At 44.6% G+C, this 20,536-nt stretch overlaps 2 pseudogenes across 1 annotated transcript; one reads left to right on the top strand and one right to left on the bottom strand.

Moving 5' to 3' along the window:
* Positions 1–128: 128 nt before the first annotated feature.
* LOC138843439 (GATA zinc finger domain-containing protein 1 pseudogene) lies at positions 129–3,993 on the bottom strand (annotated as a pseudogene). Its single transcript, XR_016212354.1, has 2 exons — positions 3,854–3,993; positions 129–1,368 (listed from the first exon to the last, which is right to left on the bottom strand). The product of XR_016212354.1 is annotated as a GATA zinc finger domain-containing protein 1 pseudogene (transcript).
* A 155-nt stretch (positions 3,994–4,148) lies between these two features.
* Positions 4,149–20,536, top strand: part of LOC149124786 (inducible T-cell costimulator-like) — a 53,832-nt pseudogene continuing 37,444 nt past the window's right edge.

Here is a 20,536-nt window from a genome sequence, read left to right as displayed (position 1 = left end):
AAATACAATCCCATTTTATGAGTTTCTAGGAATAAATTATGGAGAAAAAAATAGAAACTACCTGCTGTCCATGGTCTCCCTGGGCTTTACAGACCTTGCCTGTGAAAACACACATACAGAAGGTCGTATTTAACCTCAAATACAGTCCATTATTTTCTATTCCTCTTAATTCTTTAAATGACCAGCAATGAAGATGATAATGATTATCGGGTAGTAGGGAAAAAAACTGTAACCTACTCATTTTTCCAGCTAAAAATTTCATTTAAGAAACATGTGGCATTATCTTGTAATAATATGAGTACAAGATAACTGGAAATCCAGTTCTAATTATTTTTTTCCTATTGAGAGACAGAGACACACACACACACACAGAGACAGGCAAAGCGGGGAGCTCCCACCTGCCAGCTCTCTCTCCAAATGCCTGCAATGCCAGGGCTGGGCCAGGCCACATCCAGGAGTGCGGAACTTCACCTGGGTCTCCCACACGGGTGGCAGGGAGATAAGTGCTGGATACATCACCTGCTACCTCCCAAGGTGCACATTAGCAGCAAGCTGGAATGTGGAGGGGAGCCAGGCCTTGGGCCCAGGCCCTCTGATATGGGCTGTGGCTTCCCAACTGGCAGCTTCACTGCTACACCAGGCGCCCTCCCACTGCAAGTTTCCAACTACAAATGGTTGGCGACTGTTTCCTTGATAGTTATTGCAGGAGTAGGTCCGACGTGAGTCCATATATAGCCCTTCTCAGGTCTGGTAGGAACCGTGGGAAAAGGTGATGACCGTGACTTGAAATATTCAGAAGGTGCATGACAAACAAACTCCAAGTATTTCATCTTCCTTGGGAGCTCTTCTTCTGGCCCTATGATATAGGACGCAGGATCAAACCGGTCTCTGGGGCTGGAGAGAGTGGGAATGAGCCACGTCAGAGGCGCACTCTTCTCGCAGTACTGCTCCTGGATGAAACCCCTGATCTGAGCATAGTAGGGCTTTCCATCTTGCTCATCAATCACAGAAACCACGTCGCCAATTTGGTAATACACACCCTTGTAGAAGATGGACTCTGCAGTAATTATGGTGGAGACCGACTTGGAAGCTTTGATGGGGTTTTTCAATTTAAAAATATGCCTTCTCCCTTTGCCTCTGGTGGACACTTTCTTTTCGGCCGCTGGAGTGGATTTGTATTTAGTGTTTCTCAGCCGAGCAGACCTCCAGTGGATTTCCTGCTTACTCTGCTTGCCGCCCCCGCTGCCGTTGCTTTGCTGAGGGGTGGCCGACGTGCTGGCGAAGGTGGTCGAGCGGAAGCCGCCGCCGCCGCCGCCGCCGCCCCCGCCGCGGTGGAGGGAGGGTGGGATGAAAAGTATCAATATGTTCCTAAGTCAGTATATATGAAATACATGAAATTTGTATACCTTAAATATTTTTTTTTAAATCAGCAGTGAAGCCATTCGGTTCTGGGCTTTTCCTTGTTAAAAGGTCTTTATTACTGATTCAATCTCCATCTTGGTTATTGGCCTATTTAGGTTTTCTATGTCTTTGGGAGTCAATTTTGGCAGATTGTATGTGTCCATAAAACATTCCATTTCTTCTAGGATTTTCCAATTTATTGATGTATAGCTATTTGTAGTAGCTCTTCATGATTTTTTTTAAAGATTATTTATTTGAAAGGCAGAGTTGCAGAGTCAGAGAGAAAGAGAGAGAGAGAGAGAGAAGGAAGGTCCTGGCTGCTCCACTTCCAATCCAGCTCCCTAGTGATGAACCTGAGTAAACAGCAGAGGATGTCAGGTCCTTAGGCCCCTGTCCCACCATGAGACCTCAATGAACTCCAGGCTCTTGGCTTCAGATCAGCCCAGCTATGGCAGTTGCTGGCCATTTGGGGAGTGAACCAGTGGATGGAAGATATATGACTGAATGAGCAGATACTAACATGTCTCCCAGGAATGAGAATGTTCTTGTGAGAGGAGAATCTTAATGTCCCTATGGGTTAGCTCTTCAGATCAAGGATATACTATAGCTACTTCTCAGGCTTAGGGCATAAGCTACTACCTTGCTTTCTTCCAGAAAGAATGAGCTAGGAGTAAACTGCACAGTCCTAGGGACTGAGCCACCAGGAGCATCTTAGATCACCACTCACACAGTTTTGAAACTTAGGACAAGGAAAAGAGTGAAGGGAGCTTTGAGGAGACACCACCTTGTAAACTTTCCAAGGGAACAAGCCAATGACATTCATGATGAGATATCTGCATTTATGGTAACTAAAAGGACATGTGAAAATATTTTTTAAAATTATTTTACTCATTTGAAATGCAGAGAAACAGAAAAAAGAAAGATTTGTTTTCCTCCTTCATCGATTCACTTCTCAAATGCATGCAACAATGATGACCAGGCTGAAGGGATGGACCAGGCTGAAGCCAGAAGCAGGAAACTGAATTTGGGTCTCCCATATGGGTGATAGAGACCCAAGTACTTAGGCCATCATCCACTGCTTACAAGAGTGTGTAATAGCAGCAAAGTGGATTGGAAGGAAGGCTGATACTCTGATATGGAATATGGACATCTGAAGTGACATCTTAACACCTGCTGTAGAGTCAAAATCAAAATGGAGTGAGTGTGGCTAAGATATGATTTCAGATCTCTTGCTTCTGTACATATTAGCTTTGCTTGCTAATGGCTAAGGGTGTATCCTGTAAAACTATGTGGGCCAAAATTCCAAGGAAATAAGTTGAGAGAAATGTGTCCTGCACTGTTATCTTGCAACCATATTTTAGAGTTGCTATTGTTCCTGGGTTTGTTATTATTAACTGTTATCTTACAACCATATTCTGTTGTTGTTTTTTTTTTATTGTTCACTGCATACCAGGGATTCGAAATTGTGAGCCTTAGTGGAAGAATATTGTAAAAAACTGTGTAACTCGCTGTTGGGGACCACACTCTGGTAAGGAGTGATGGTCCCAATCAGATGCCTTGCCTCTCATTTTCAATTAAATTCACGTGTGACTGTCACTTGTTTTTGTAATACTCTATTTTAGCTGACGAATGGATGCAACACTGCTCTAAACATCCACCAAAGCAGAGTTTTTACATGAGAATGATAAATAGGTTTTCTCCACTTTCTTCTTATGTGAAATGTTCACAAATAGAAAACAAACCATTTTTTATTCCTGTGGAAAAATGCTGATTGTTCTTTGGAAGAATGCTGAAATACTGAAGCTGAATGAAAGGTATCATGGCAGAAAATATTTAATAGTGTTGGGAACTTCAGAGGGGAAGGTGCCATTTGACAATGTGGGGCTGAATGCAGATATTTAGGATTTATTTCCACATATAATGGTTTGTCCCCTTTGAAACTTATGGGGAAATTTAATCCAAATTATCATAGTAAGAGATGAGATCATGTGGAACCTTAGAGGAGGTGATTAGGATCAATTCTTTCATGTGATTAATGGGTTACAGGTTTATCTCCAGGGGTCTGTTTCAGCAGTCACTTTACATTAGCCTCTCCTATACTCAGCTTTATTGGTCCACATGGTTCTTGTGCTAGGCCTTTGCCAATAAGAAGGCCAGCACCAGATGTTGCCCCTCAAACCTGGGACCTAATCCTTGAGCCAAATAAAACCATTTCTTTGTAACTTACCCAGTCTGATACTGTGTTATTAACAAGAGAATACAGATTAAGATCCCGAGGAAGAGCCGTGCTGAGAGGTCAGGGTCATGGACTAGAAATCTTGTTTCCCAACTCAGGGGGACCAGATCACCCCTGGTATGAGAGGAAGGTTTAAGGATCCTACAGATAACAGCAGATCCCCCCAGTGAATAGCATATCTGCAGACATACTCCCTCTGAGGACCTCTCATCCTACCACACTATATAGGGAGACGTGCGCCTATCCAGAGGGCCTCCAGCACTGACCAGAAGTTTCTGTGTGCAGGAACAGGACAGAATGCTGAGGGGCCCAGCTACCTGCTCAATTCGAGCAAACTGGCCCAACACACTCACCATTTCCTTGCTTCCGTGATATCCAGGCACCCTCTTGAGGGGTCTTGTGATGACCAAAATTTGCAGAGCGACGGACCAGCTAAGGCCTCTCTCGGGAGCAGATCGGGGAGTTGAGTACAGCGGTGACAAAAAATAATATCGCACGTGGTTCCCCAATGATGCCCCTGGGCGCCTTGATTGAACAATTTGCCCAACCGGCAAGAATGCACGACGTCAGAAAAGGTGTAGCCAATCAGAATCCCATTAAGGTTCCTTGTGACTATTTCTGGAGAGGGGAGAAGCTTGGACTTAAGCTGCAACTCTTCTGGCGGTAGGAGAGCACTTTCCACTCTCGATGGTCCCACCTCCTTGGATCCCCCCCTCACCCTCCCACCCTCCCTCCCTCCAGTGATCACAATCCTACTGAGATCTCATGATCCTGTGCTTGCAGTAACCTGCTTCACATGAGCTACAATTTACAAAATGTTGGCTGGACTGTGGGCCTTTCTTTTTCTTTGTATTCATAGCTTATTTTATGAGGTTGTTTGACTTTTTTTATATTGATTTTAAGACTAAAAATATTATGTAGGTTAGTTTTTTGTTTCATTTCTCTTATAAGTATTTGATTTCTAGTCTGTGTTTTGTCCTTTAAAATGTTTTCTATTTGTTTCTTACTGGTACATAGTAACCCAGTTGATTTTTATGTATTTATTTTATACCTAGTAAGCTTAATTCTCTTATCAGTTTTATTTATCTAGGGATTATGTTGTATTTTCTCTGTATACAATAGTATCATCCAATATATTAACAATTTTGTTGCTTAAAAGTTTATCAAAAATTTATACCTAATATTTCCTTTTTTGTTGTTTTATTTACCTGATTATACTTCCAAGATGAAGTTGGAGAGAAACAATGAGAAGAGATAGACTTGTCTAGATCTGTTCCAAGGAAAAAAGCTTGCAATGTTCTGTAGTAATTATGCTGCCTTAGGTTCATTTTACACAATCTTAGTTGGAATGTGGAAGTTGCTATTTTAATATTCTATTAGTTGTTGTGTGTTTATGGCCCAATGATGAATTTTATTATATGTTTTTTAACATTTACTCTAAATGATCACATTATTCTCTTGTATTTTTCACCCATGTGAATGTTTACTCTATTTGTTCCAGACTGTTAACCCCCTTTGAACATTTTAGTATATTCTGTTCATTATTAATTTATGATCATTTCATATTTTTGCAGAACAACCCCCCAAACTAGTTGGAAGTGTTGTTTTAGAACCCCAAACATGGCCTACTTGTTCAACATGCAGAAAGCCAATTACTGACATCAATGTAGAAGCAAAGAGGTGTTTATTTCAAAGACAGAGCAAGAATCCATGCAGCTATTGCTTAATTCCTAGACTCCCCAAGGAGTAGGGTTGAAGGTTTTTATAAATGAAAGCTAGGGCTGACAGGTAGAGGTTTGTCTTGTGTGCAAGGCCCTGGTGTTTCAGTGGTACTCATGACCTTCCTTTGATTGGTGGCATGGTGCACTTTGGGGGATTTTTTTTTATAATGGCCCAGTGGGCTTCAGTTAGTCTGGGGGACTACATGTAAGTGGTGGTTATCTTTTTCCCAGACCTGGAATTTCCATGCTGAATCTGGAATCCCCCTAAACTAACCCATCCAGGGAATATTGACCAGCAGTATTTGATCTACTGCAGGAGCAAGTGCTTCCTTGTACTGTGGGAGAATGGCATTTAATTTTAATCATATCCTTTGCCTTTTACATTAAAAGCATTCTAGGTGCAGGAACATAGGTGATGAATGAAGTAATAAAGTTTATTTAAAAGGTAAGAAAGCAAACACAAACATGAGTGGGCATAATTGAAGAGTAGAGTTGGTCAGAGAGAGAATGTGTAGGGGAAAGGAAATATAGAGATGGCACCTCACCACCTCCATTAGTCTTGATCTCCAATGGAAGACAGCATAAGCACCTCCCAGCACCTCCTTTTATGAGATAATGTGGTCACTTGTGAGGTTTATGGAAGCTCCATAAAATTCCAAGTGGAGCTCAATATACATATTTACATGACTTTCCCCTAGGTCCCAGATGAAAAGAAGGTTTCCTGGGAAAGGAGGTGTTCTGACAAATATTGTAGAATTACACGGGGGCAGGGCTTTATGGCTTTTGAACTCCAGCTCACTTAGCTACCTTATCCCATATCACATGAGCCTGATGATTTGTCAGCACAGCTGTATCACTTCTTCAATTCAGTGAATTTCTTTTGGTAAAGGACAAGCAAGGACCTTGGTCTAGGGAAACAAATGAGATGATGGTCCTGCCTTTACATTATAGGGGTTCAGTCACAATATGTAATTGAATATGATAATACTTTAAAATATTTGTATCTCTTATATAGAGAGATGGTCCTTAAGTTCATTTTTATTTCATGTCCTTGTCTGACTTTGTCATCAATGTAATGCTGATTCACACTAAAACTATTTCCTGTTTGGTTCCACTTTGGATGAATCTGCAAAATTTTGGAATTTTTTTCTTCCTTAAAAGTTATCTCACTGTCCACTCTGCCTGTCAAAACAAACAAACAAACAAACAAAACAAAAAAACAACTTTGGGCTGTTCCATAAATCTTGGACTGAAATTTTGTTTGTAGACATGGTTTGTTGGCTCTTTTCATTTGTAAAATATTGATTCACCCTGTTTAGTTTATGAGACATTTTCCTATTTATGTTACATTCACATTTTAATATTCTGAGTTCAAAAATTTGGTGGACTTTTGTGGTGCAATGAGAAGGCCATGCCAAGATGGCTTCTGGCAATGGAAACTGCCTGGCAACAGGCTGTGATTGGATGGCTTTGGAAACCACATGGCAATGGAGCCTGCCTGGTAACAGGCTATGATTGTATGGCTTCGGAAACTGCCTGGCAACAGGCTGTGATTGGATAGGGCATGGACAGCCCCTCAACCAGATTGGCTGCCTTGGCTATTTAAGCTGCTGTACCAACTGAAATAAATAAGTCTGTGGGCTGCTTGCCTCAGGCTGATTTCCGGGGTCTGTGTGGTGACTCCATGCCTCCTGCTCCCATAACACTCCTCCTCTCAGAACGCATCAACCTCAAAATCTGGTGCCCAACGTGACTGAGAGAGAAATAGCCTATCAAACTCCACAAGGTCCCCCCTTGATTTCGGCAAGTAGGCCCCTCGGTGTTCTGTGTGCTGTTTGGTTCTGTAAGGGTGAGCACAGAACCCCCTCCTATGCCCGTTTCCTTGTCTTTGTCCTCAGTCTAAGTGCCCCAGGTAGGCACACATCACCCAGAAGCATAACACTGCTTCTCGGCGCCTCCTTTTACTTTCAGGTTGCCCGTCAAATTCACATAAGGGGCTGATCATCCCAGAATTCAGAACCAAGTCATCTTCCCTCACTTGAGAGAGGTGACACTCCAGAGACACCATGTGGGCATACGGCCTTGACCTAATAAATCAAGGAAGTCCCCCACTAAGCACAGGACATACGTACGATCTGATACACCACTGTCTGTCCGTCTAAGGTAGGGAACCCCTGCAGAATGCCATCAGCCACTGAGGTGCTAGGAATTTGTTTTGTTATGGCAGCAGTGCTGTGCATGTCTTTCCTTTGGCTAGAGTTGGTGTGGCGCACTGCTCTTAAGCATTCAAGCATGGGAAAGATACCCCCCTCTCAGAAGCACACACATATTACCAAACACAATGAATCTGTGGGTAAAAAGAGCCTGTCACTCCAGGCCTCTGCTTCACAGGCAACAGTTGATGAATTAGGGAGAGAGAGCTCCCACAGTGAAAATGACATGACAGCAGACAATGCAACAATGCCTAGCCAGCCACCCCCCAAATACTCATGGAATGAACTTAGACAACCTCGAGGCAATAACCCATGCAAGGTCATCCCATCCACACCCAGTGAGGACTCCCACACTTGTGGCAGTCCTCAGGCACCTCAGGCTCTCAGGGCAGCCCCACCCATATGTTTGCCATTAATGTAGGAGTGGACACAGAATTCAGGACTGGGTGACCTTACTGTGCTAAAAAATAAATGATCTTGGCCAGCACTGTGGCTCACTTGGCTAATCCTCCACCTGCAGTGCTGGCACTCCAGGTTCTAGTCCCAGTTGGGGTGCCGGTTCTGTCCCAGTTGCTCCTCTTCCAGTCCAGCTCTCTGCTGTGGCCTGGGAAGGCAGTGGAGGATGGCCCAAGTGCTTGGGCCCTGCACCCACATGGGAGACCAGGGGGAAGTACCTGGCTCCTGGCTTCGGATTGGTGCAGCACACCGGCTGTAGTGGCCATTTGGGGGGGTGAACCAACAGAAGGAAGTCCTTTCTCTCTGTCTCTCTCTCTGTCTAACTCTGCCTGTCAAAAAATAAATGAATAAATACAATTTTTTAAAAAATGACCTTACTATGCTAAAAAAGGCTTCTCAAGAGTCAGGTCCTGACTCTCCCTACTTTGAACAGGTGCTCACACAATGGGCAGCGAATCTTCAAACTCATTTTGACTAGGTTACACTGCTCAAAGCATATCTGTCAAGACCACAGTTCTTACAGTCAAAAGCCTCCTATGAGGAAGAGGATAAAACCGTGGTGAGGAATAATGCTGCCTATGGAATAGCAGTAACCTTTGATATGCTTAGAGGCCGTGGCACCTACATATATTCTCATGAACAGGCCCTCATTGAAGTAGTTGCCTATTTTGATCAGGTCAGAGATTTGGCACTTAGAGCCTTAAAAAATATAAATCCTCCTAAATATAGTCAGCTCTTTAGAAACCTAGTTCAAGGCCCAGACCAATTTCCTTGCCAGAGTCTTGGAAGCAGTAGAGAAAAGATTACTGCTTGGCCTCAATCAAGAAAATTTGGTCAAACAATTATCTTGGGAAGGCGCTACTAGAGGCAAAAGCTGCAATTGCCCCAGTCTGTAAAGAAGACCTTTCTAAATGGATAGTAGCTACATAGGAGGTAAACTCTGCTGATACACCCATACAAGCCATACAAGCCCTAACTGAAGCCATTAACAAACTGAACACAAGGAAGTCAAATGACCCTCCAGTTTATTGGGGATGTCGGGAAACAGAACACCTATGGCCAAACTGCCCAAACACTGACAGATGGGGCAAGCCCAAGACGCTGTGACCCAGATGTAAAAAAGGCTTTCGTTGGGCAAGATTGCAAGACCAAGCCTTTAAACACTCCCAGTGGGGTGGCCCTCAGCCCAGCAAGTAAGATATTGACCACTAACTGGTCAATATCTTCAATCTGAGGCCAAAATGGACCCTATACTTAGATGACATTGCCTTTGTGGGTTTAATTGATATGGGGGCAGATGCGACTATCTTAAAAGCTAGGGATGCCGGTGGAAAGAACGGGTCATCAAAGAAGGAGGTACCTTTCTCTGAAGGGAGGAGAGAACTTCCACTTTGACTATGGCCTTGTCTAAATATGATCAGAGTCAGAGAACTCAGGGGGCTTCCATAGCCTTGGCAGCTCATGACAAAGAGCCTAGGGTGATTACTGATGCCATAAACAAGAGTGTCAATTTGTTAAGTCAACAACAGGAGTCACTGTGCACTTACTCCTCATGTAGGATCTCTGTCCTTAGTGTGCTGTACATTGAGATTTAATGCTATAACTAGTACTCAAACAGTATTTCTCACTTTATGTTTCTGTGTGGGTGCAAACTGTTGAAATCTTTACTTAATATATGCTAAACTGATCTTCTGTATATAAAGAGAACTGAAAATGAATCTTGATGTGAATGGAAGGGGAGAGGGAGTGGGAAAGGGGAGGGTTGTGTGGGGGGAGGGAAGTTATGGGGGGAAGCCATTGTAATCCATAAGCTGTACTTTGGAAATTTATATTCATTAAATAAAAGTTAAAAAAAAAAGCTAGGGATGCAAGAAAAATGCAACATTGGAAGACAGTGCCCAGGCCTGACCTCCAAGGTGTTGGAGGATTAAAATTGGCTGATCATGTCAGCACACCTATAATGTGGCGAGATGACAGCAGAGATACAGGAACCATCTTTTCACTAATTGCTGTGGTTTCCATGACCCTATGGGGGAGAGATGTGCTCTCACAAATGCAAATGGTCCTTACTATGGATCACAAATCTCCACGAGCCAACAGCTTTAATGGAGAACCTACAAGTAAGATTCACCCCCAATTCTATGAGCCACTGTTCACCTCATACAAAAGCCACACCCAAACCCCACTGAATGGGGAAAAACAGGAAACATCTGGGTAGAGCAGTGGCCAATATTACAACCCAAACTTGGCATCTTACAGAATTGGTACAGGAACAATTGGAAAAGGGACACATAGAGCCCTCCACTAGCCCTCACAACATCCCCATTTCTGTGATACAAAAGAAACAGGGAAAATATAGGCTACTATAGGATTTGAGGGCCATCAACAAAATCATAAAAAAGATGAGAACATTTCAGGTGGCATTCCCCATCCAGGGGCCATTCCTAATGGATAGCACATAGTTACTATTGATATCAAAGATTTCTTCTTTTCCATTCCCTTCGTGGAGGAGGATAAGGCTTACTTTGCCTTTACAGTATGGGAGCCCAATTTCCAGCCCCCTGCAAAAACATTTCTCCCACAAGGTATGAAAAATATCCCTGCCATTTGCCAAAGATACATTTCTCATGTGACTAGCACACTTAAAGATCAGTGCTTGGTCATATATTATATGGATGATATCTTACTTGCTTATGAGAATGCAGCAACTCTGAAGGCCTGTCTAATTGAGACAGTAAGAAATTTACAATTCTGGGGCCAGTGCAGTGGTGCACTAGGTTAATCCTCTGCCTGTGGCACCAGCATCCCATATGGGCACCGGGTTCTAGTCCCAGTTGCTCCTCTTCCTGTCCAGCTCTCTGTTGTGGCCCGAGAAGGGAGTGGAGGATGGCCCAAGTGCTTGGGCCCCTGCACCCACATGGGAGACTGGGAAGAAGCTCCTGGCTCCTGGTTTTGGATCAGCATAGCTCCAGCCATTGCAGCCATCTGGGGGGTGAACCAACAGAAGGTAGACCTTTCTCTGTCTCTCTTTCTCCCTATCTGTAACTCTACCTGTCAAATAAATAATCTTAAAAAAAAGAAATTTACAATTCCTGGGTTTGTCTATTGCCACAGAAAAGGTACCATATTTTCCTCCCTTTCAATTCTTGGATTATCAAATCTCCTCCCATATATCTCCAATGGGCCCAAACCTAAAAGTCAAGCATAAATACTCACTTAATGAACTTCAGCAACTATGCAGCCAAATCAATTGGCTGAAACCCTTCCTTCCCCTAAGACTTTCCCCTTAGACTGTTATTGAATTTACTATGGGGAACAGCCCTTCTTCAAAAATCACATTGACACCAGCAGCCAAATCCACTATAGGAAAGATAAACACCCAGTTGTCAAATTTTAAAACATTTAGATATCAAATTTTAAAACATTCAGGTGCCTCTGTTTGCCATAACCATATGTACCCTCAAGACCCCCTTAAGGAGTTATTTGGCAACAACACAGACCACTTTTTTGGGTGCACATAACCTGGAGCAAGTGTCGTAAAATAGTTAACAAAGAAGATGCCATCCTTATGATGGGACTTAAATTTATATATTATGCCAATAAGATATTTAACATAGAACCAGACATAGTGGTCCTATCCCTATCACAACTAGAACTGTCCACATTGATGCAGAATAGCATGCTCTTTCATACTTTAATGATAAATTTCCCAGGACAGGTTGACAATCACCTGCCAGTGGACAGGCTACTCCAGACATTACAAACCTTAGAAAATAGACTATCCAAAACATGCTTTCCCTGCTAATCAACCTATACCCATGGCACCATGTGTGTTTACAGATGCCAACACGTCACTGTTTGGAATAGTGATCAAATCCTCAACAGAAAAAGATAAGATCCATGTAGAACCCCATGGGGGATCAGTACAGTTGGGAGAAATAAGGACAATAGTCAAGGTTCTACTCCTTAGCCAGGATGGGCCGGTAAATATATTTTTGGACAGCAAATACTCAGTACAGGTAGCAAAGGTGATCCCTTTTGCAGTCTTTAATCTGACCAATAAGCCAATTGACAGATGTTCACAACACTTAAAGAGCTAACTGAGAACAGAAAACACCCATGGTATATCTCACACAGAAGTTCACATACTGGGTTACCTGGCTTTATTTTCCAAGGCAACAAAAAGGTTGATCGTCTTATCTCCTGCAACACGGCTACCATTGGACACCTAGAACAAGCCCATATTCTACACCAAAAATTTCATATGTCAGCAAGCAACATAAAATTGCTTTTCCCAGAGCTAACAATGATCCAGTGCAAACACCTAGTGCACTCTTGCAAGAATTGTGCACCCCTCATCCTGTTAGGCCCACTGCAAAAAGCAGGAGTGAACTCATGAGGCCTTGCTCCTAATAAGCTCTGGCAAGTGGACACCACTCACATTAACTCCTTTGGTAAACTTAAGTTTGTCCATGTGGTGGTAGATACTTATTCAAAGGCTGTATTTTCAACAGCCCAATCTGGAGAAAAGGCTAGTAATGTGATAAAGGTGGTCAAGTCAGCCATGCTGATCCTTGGTGTCCCCTGGATCATAAAGACTGATAACAGGCCAGCATATACATCACAGGAATTCAATTCCTTCCTGAAATCCTGGAACATAGTCTGTCACAGGTATCCCATTCAACCCACAGGGACAGGCAATCATTGAAACAACTCATAGGACAATTAAAGATCTCTTACAAAAACAGAAAAACAATCATATGCCCCCAGACCCACAGCTTGCTTTGACTGAGGTCCCTTTCACTATCAATTTTCTTACTTTTGATTCCCAAGGGATCAGCCCAGCTTACAAACACTGGGGATCCTTTCCATCCCAGACCCAAACCCATATGGTTAGGTGGAAAGACCCCCCTAATAGGAGAATGGAAGAGACCACACCCTCTGCTAGCCAAGGGTGGAGGATATACTTGTGTCTTTCCAGAGAATGCAGGATAACCCATTTGGGCAGCAGCCAGAAACATCAAGCCTGCAACTGACAGTCAACCAGAACCAGCTGAACAAGACTGAGAGCCCACCTTGTTAGCAGACGCACCTGCCCTATCATCCTAGCCTGAGAAACTGCCCATGGCCACATCCGCTACTGCTTTATACCCCACTTAGCTCTGGTCAGTCACTCATATGGCCCACAGCCTGTGTGTGGTTATGCCATTCCTGATTGCCATTGTCCCTCATTCCTACCTCCATCTGAGCAAGCACTCCCGTGGTCTCCCATTTTGAGCACTGGTTAGTCTACGAGGGTACGATCCCCTGGGGGACAACCTAAGACAGGCACAGCCACATATGGAGACCACATGGAAATGGGGTCAACAATGGTATGGCCAAGAATCATGCCTCCTATTGCTCAAAAATAAGCAAAAAAGGGGGAAATGTGGTGGAATGAGAAGGTCATGCCAAGATGGCTGCTGGCAATGGAAACTGCCTGGCAACAGGCTGTGATTGGTTAGGGCATAGACAGCCCCTTGACCAGATTGGCTGCCTTGGCTATTTAAGCTGCTGTACCAACTGAAATAAATGAGTCTGTGGATTGCTCGCCTTAAGCCTGCTTTCACCCAACTCCCGGGGTCTGTGTGGTGACTCGTGCCTCTTGCCCCACCACGTTCCTCCTCTCAGAATGAATCCACTTCAACAGATTTAGATCTCTTTTAAAAATTATACTCCTAATTCAGAAACTCCTCTTAATATTTTTTAAACATTTATTTATTTATTAATTTGAAGGCAGAGTTACAGAGACAGAGAGAGAGAGAGAGAGAGAGAGAGAGAGAAAGGTCTTCCATCTGCTGGTTCACTCCCAAGATGGCCACAACAGCCAGAGTTATGCCAATTGAAATCCAGGAGCCAGGGGCTTCTTTTGGGTCTCCCACACAACTGCAGGGGCCCTAGGACTCGGGCCATCTTCTATTGCTTTCCCAGGCCGTAGCAGGGAGCTAGTTTGGAAGTGGAGTAGCTGGGACTTGAACCAGCACCCATATGGGATGCTAATACTGCAGGTGATGGCTTCATGCACTACGTCACAGCGCTGGCCCCTTTAATATATTATATATATATATATATATATATATATATACATACACACACACACACACACACACATATATATATATATATATATTGAAAGGCAGAGTTAGAGAGGGAAAGAGAGAGATCTTTTTTCCACTGGATCACCCCCCAAATGGCTACAATGGTCAGGGTGGGACCAGACTGAAGACAGGGGCCTGGAATTCCATCCAGGTCTCCCACATCAGTGACAGGGGCCCAAATATTTTTTCCATCTTCTGCTGCTTTCACAGGTGCTGGGACTTGAGCAGTGCCCATGTAAGATGCAGGCATCACAGGTGGAAGATTAACCTGCTTTTCCACAATGCCAACCTCTTCTCTTAATATCTTGTTAAGATATGTGACATCTGTAAGGCTAATTCTATTTGATTTGTGAAATTTGTTATTTGTGATGCTTTCCTGTTTTTCTCTTAAACACTTTTATCAGATACGAATTTTGTCAATATTGTCACATCCTGGTTGGGGAGCTGCTTCCCATAGTCTATGGACTTGTTGTTCAGCATAGAAATAAAAAGAAGAGGGCATCACTGTGACATATTGGGTTAAGCTACCACCTCCAATGCCAGCACCCTATATGGGTGCCAGTTCATGTCCTGGAAGCTCCACTTCTGATTCAGCTTTCTTCTTGCTAGTGTGCCTGGGAAAGCAGGATAAGATAGCTCAAGTACTTGGCACCCTGCACACACATGAGAGACCAAGAAGAAGCTCCTGGCTCCTGGCTTGTGCTTCACCCAGCCCTTGCTGTTGTGGCCAGTTGGGGAGTGGACCAGCACATGGAAGAACTCTCTGTCTCTCTCACTCTCTCCCCATACCCAACACTAACTTTCAAATAAATAAATAGCTCTTTAAAAAAAGAAATAAGGAGAAAAGTCCAAGAGAGAGTACAAGAGTGAGAGCAAGCTTATTTGCAATAAATGACAGAAGCTCGCACATGTTGGGGAAGGGACTTGGAGTTGGCAATCCATTGCCTCCAGGGGGTTGGTCTGTTTTATGCTATTTCTATTTTCCCTCTCTTATGTGTTATGTACTAGTCCCTCACCTGGTGCATGTAGTAGAGGTCATGTTTGGGTTGGCTTCCCTGTCTCTGTCCAGGAGTACAGAAGGGATAAGTAATTGGATCCCCTTCCTCTGTGCAGGAAGTGTTGGTAATTGACTAATATTTTCCATATCCTTGTCTTAGGTGCCATATCACCCCACTTCCTCTCTTTGGTCTATTCTAAATTGTGCTTTGTTACATTTTTTTCCCCTGGAGAGGTAGAATTTTTCTGGAATTCTCCCAAAGTCTACTCTTTTCTCTAACCCTGCTTCAGGGTCCCTCTTGCCCTACAATACGATTTAAAACTTTTTTCTTGCTTATTAGTCTCTGCTGTACATTTTTACTACAGGTATTTCATGGATGTTTACTATTCTTTTTTTCTTTGCATTTATTCTATGCTATTTTAGGATGCTCATTTTAGTTCTTAAGAAGAAAACCAAAATGAAGAGCTTTCAGTCTTCTGTTCTAATGCATTCACTTGAGGCTAAAAATTTCCTCTAAGCACTGCCTTAAATAACACCTGATGTATTCCTTCTTATGTTCCAGGTCCTGTACCTGCAGACCCTGTCTGCCTCCCAGTTTCTCTATCCCCTTGTGCCTGCAGCTATGCCAACAGATTTATACATCCAACATTGTGCCTGAAATCACAATATTTGCTATCTGTCGCTCCCCCTCTTCGTGGAGAAGCAACACTGAACCCTGCCTAGGCTTCATATCCAAGTCACGGCACCATTATGTCGCTCCCCCTCTTCGTGGAGGAGCAACACTGAACCCTGCCTAGGCTTCATATCCGAGTCACGGCACCATTATGTCACTCCCCGTCTTCGTGGAGGAACGACACAGGACCCTGCGTTGTTCTTTCGTCTGCTTGGCCCTCCCTGGGTTTGCTGCTGGTTCTTCCCGGGTTGGCTACCGACCCTTCCACCTCCGTGGAAGGGCAGTTCCCCCTAGCCACTTTCCCCACTTCCACAGGGGAGTGGCACACCGCCGGCTGGCTCTCTTGGGGGCTGCACAGGTGTTCCTTCAGATAGATGTTCCTCTTAGATGTTCCTCGTGCATGTTGTCTCTCTCTTCCTTTATAGTCCTCTTCCGCCAATCCCAACTCGGCTGCCCACATGCCGAGTACGCTGCTCTCCTCCAATCAGGAGCAGGATCAGCTCCTGCAGGTCATCACTCAAGCTGGCGAGAGGCAGCTGCGTAGAAGCTGTTTCCTCCTCTCCCAGCGCCATATTGTGGGAGAGCAGATGTATAGAATAAGTCTTAATTCCAGTAACTTAGTCTACCCGAGTTGCTCCCCACAGATCCCCCTTTCTTTTTATTTTTGGCGTTGATATGCGCCTGTCTTCGGTGTCCCATGGCACACACTCTGCTCTGCTTGCTACAGTTGCCCACAGGTGCTTACAAGCCCTACCAATCAGGCTAACCGAATCCGGGCCCTCTCTTCACCATGTTGTGAGGAGGTTTTTAGGCGCTGATGCGTGCCTGAGTTCGGTGCCCTGCAGTGCATGCTCTGCTCTGCTAGAACTGCCTGCAGGTGCTTACAAGCCCTATCAATCAGGCAAACCGAATCCAAGCCCTCTCATTGCCGTCTTGTGGGGAGACTTATTGGTGTTAATAACGTGCCTGTCTTTGGTGACCTGCAGCCGCCCACAGGTGCTTATCGTCTTACTAATCAGGCAGACCGAATACCGAATCCAAGCTCTCTCATTGCTGTGGTGTGGGGAGGCCTTATTTTTCTCTATTTCTCTATCTCCGGGCATTCCTATTTCTCCTATTTTACTTCTATCTACCAGCATTCCTATTTCTCTCATTTTACTTCTAAACTTCCCGCAGCTTCCCGGCGCCTGCCCCGAGGCTGCTTCTCGGCGGCTTCCCAGCTCTGAGCCGCTTCAGCCCGCACTTCTCTCATCTGCGTGGCTTCCCAGCTTCGCGGGTGCACTCCGCGGTCTCCGCGCCCCTTCACGCCCGCACCACGGCATCGCACTAGCCCCACGTTCCCTATCTACTTGTGCCCCGCGCGCTCTCTCTGCGCGCGGTGGCTTCCATGAGTCACACAGCACAGCTCACATTTCTGCCACCGGTATTCAGTCCAAGTTCCCCGGGCTAACCTGGCGAATTCAACCCAGCTCACGTCTGCACCCTTCGGCTTGGCTTCCCGTCCTTTGCTCCCCGGGCTAATCTGACGGATTCCAACCTGGCGGCCCACGTCTCTGCCTCTGGTTCCAGATTTTCGCCTTTTGCTCCCTGGGCTGACTTGGAGAATCCCAAGATATCTTACGTCTCCACTTCAGCCTGCACTCGCGGCTTCATCCTCCCTAACATATTTTTCTCTACCCGGTATGTTTCCCTAACTTTTCTTCCAACAACAATATTCCCCTCTCATTTCTCCTGGCCTCTCCCCACAGTCCATATCCAAGTCTAAGTTTCTTCTAGGTTTCACTTTCGGTTTCAACCTTAGAGATTTCTCCCAACTTTCACATTCGCTTTCAATCCTAACGTCCAATCCTAACTTCTTTCCCACAGTCCGTATCCAAGTCTATGCCTAGGTTTTTGATAGCTTCTTCCGGCACCTTTTCCGTCCGGCTTTTCCCTAGGCTCTTTGCTAGTCTCTCTCTCCGGTATTTTCCCACTTCTTCCCGTTTCTTCCCTCCTAGGTTTCCTATCCGAGTCACGGCACCATTATGTCGCTCCCCCTCTTCGTGGAGGAGCAACACTGAACCCTGCCTAGGCTTCATATCCTAGCCACAGCACCATTATGTCGCTCCCTGTCTTCATGGAGGAACGACACAGGACCCTGCGTTGTTCTTTCATCTGCTCGGCCCTCCCCGGGTTTGCTGCTGGTTCTTCCCGGGTTGGCTACCGACCCTTCCACCTCCGTGGAAGGGCGGTTCCCCCTAGCCACTTTCCCCACTTCCACGGGGGAGTGGCACACCGCCGGCCGGCTCTCTCGGGGGCTGCACAGGTGTTCCTTCAGATAGATGTTCCTCTTAGATGTTCCTCGTGCATGTTGTCTCTCTCCTCCTTTATAGTCCTCTTCCGCCAATCCCAACTCGGCTGCCCACATGCCGAGTACGCTGCTCTCCTCCAATCAGGAGCAGGATCAGCTCCTGCAGGTCATCACTCAAGCTGGCGAGAGGCAGCTGCGTAGAAGCTGTTTCCTCCTCTCCCAGCGCCATATTGTGGGAGAGCAGATGCATAGAATAAGTCTTAATTCCAGTAACTTAGTCTAGTCCGAGTTGCTCCCCACAGCTATCCAGTAACACCATCTCCTAAATTCTGACCCATGCTCATCCTTGCATTTTTCTTACTTTAAAATCTTGTCTGTCTATAGCCCAGGCCAGTTTTCAAAAGTTTCTGAAAAGGACTCAAACCAGCACCCATATGAGATGTCAACACTGCAGGCGGTGACTTTATCTCCATGCCACCATGCTGGCCCTGAACAAAAACTTTTAAAAGCATGATAGTCATGAGAGCCAGGAAATTCCCTTAGGTATAGTGTTATTTTTTATTGAATGTTTTAGAAGTAATACCTCCCTTCGAGCATTTAAGCAAACTGAGAGAACTTGCTGAGATGAAGCTGTTTCCAGGCTTTCCTGTAAAATTAGCTATACCTGGGCCCGGTGCTGTGGTGTAGCAGGTAAAGCTGCCATCTGTGGTGCTGACATCTCCTATGGATGCTAGTTCAAGTCCCAGCTGCTCCACTTCCAATCAGCTCTGTGCTATGGCCTGGGAAAGTAGTGGAAGATGGCCCAAGTCCTTGGGCCCCACATGGGAGACCCAGAAGAAGCTCCTGGCTTCTGGCTTTACATCAACCCAGTTCTGACCATTGCAGCCATTTGGGGAGTGAACCAACAGATGGAAGACCTTTTTCTCTTTCTCTGACTTTCTATAACTCTACCTTCCAAATAAACAAATAAATCTTTATAAAAAAAAAGTCCTTGGGGCCGACACTGTGGCACAGCCAGTAAAGCTGCCACCTGTAGTGCTGGCATACCATAAGGGCACCAGTTTGAGTCCTGCCTGCTCCACTTCTGATCCACCTCTCTGCTATAGCCTGGGAAGCAGTAGGAAATGGCCAAGTCTTTGGGCCCTGCACCTGAGTGGGAGACCCAGAAGAATCTCCTGAATCCTGGATTTGGATCAGCCCAACTTCAGTCACTCCAGCCATCTGGAGAGTGAACCAGCAGATGAAAGACCTCTCTTTCTCTCTGTCTCTTTGCCTCTGCTTCTCTGTAACTCTGCCTTTCAAATAAATAAATAAATCTTTTTTTATGTTTTTTTTTTAACTTTTATTTAATGAATATAAATTTCCAAAGTACGACTTATGGATTACAATGGCTTCCCCCCCATACCGTCTCTCCCACCCACAACCATCCCCTTTCCCACTCCCTCTCCCCTTCCATTCACATCAAGATTCATTTTCAATTATCTTAATATACAGAAGATCAGCTTAGTATACATTAAGTAAGGATTTCAACAGTTTGCTCCCACACAGAAATTTAAAGTGAAAAATAATAGATGATTTTTTTTAAATGATGATGAAATCAGATCAGACCTATTGTCATGTTTAATCCCAGTGAGAGTCAAGTTGGGAATTGATAATTTCTTTTCTTTTTTTTTTTTTTTTTTTTTGCAGAAGATCAGTTTAGTATGCATTAAGTAAAGATTTCAACAGTTTGCACCCCCATAGAAACACAAAGTGAAATATATTGTTTGAGTACTCATTATAGCATTAAATCTCAATGCACAGTACATTAAGGACACTTTACCAATTGACACTCCTGTCTATGGCATCAGTAGTCTCCCTATGCTCCAGTCATGAGTTTCCAAGGCTATGGAAGCCCTCTGAGTTCTCCGACTCTTATCTTGTTAAGGCAAGGTCATAGTCAAAGTGGAGGTTCTCTTCTCCCTTCAGAGAAAGGTACCTCATTCTTTGATGACCTGTTCTTTCCACTGGGATCTCACTCACAGAAATCTTTTGCCAGAGTGTCTTGGCTTTCCATGCCTGAAATACTCTCATGGGCTTTTCAGCCAGATCCTAATGCCTTTAGGGCTGATTCTGAGGCCAGAGTGCTATTTAGGACATCTGCCATTCTATGAGTCTGCTGAGTATCTCACTTCCCATGTTGGATCACTCTCCCCTTTATTTATTCTATCGGTTAGTGTTAGCAGATACTAGACTTGTTTATGTGCTCCCTTTGACTCTTAGTCCTTTCATTATGATCAATTGTGAACTGAAATTGATCACTTGGAATAGTGAGATGGCATTGGTACATGCCACCTTGATGGGATTGAATTGGAATCCCCTGGTATGTTTCTAACTCTACCATTTCGGGCAGGTCAGTTTGAGCATGTCCCA

Source organism: Oryctolagus cuniculus, chromosome 8 (assembly GCF_051225735.1).
Source record: "Oryctolagus cuniculus isolate XC-2025 breed Fujian yellow rabbit chromosome 8, ASM5122573v1, whole genome shotgun sequence".
Taxonomy (NCBI): Eukaryota; Metazoa; Chordata; class Mammalia; order Lagomorpha; family Leporidae; genus Oryctolagus; species Oryctolagus cuniculus.
This window is presented reverse-complemented; position numbering and strand designations above follow the sequence as displayed.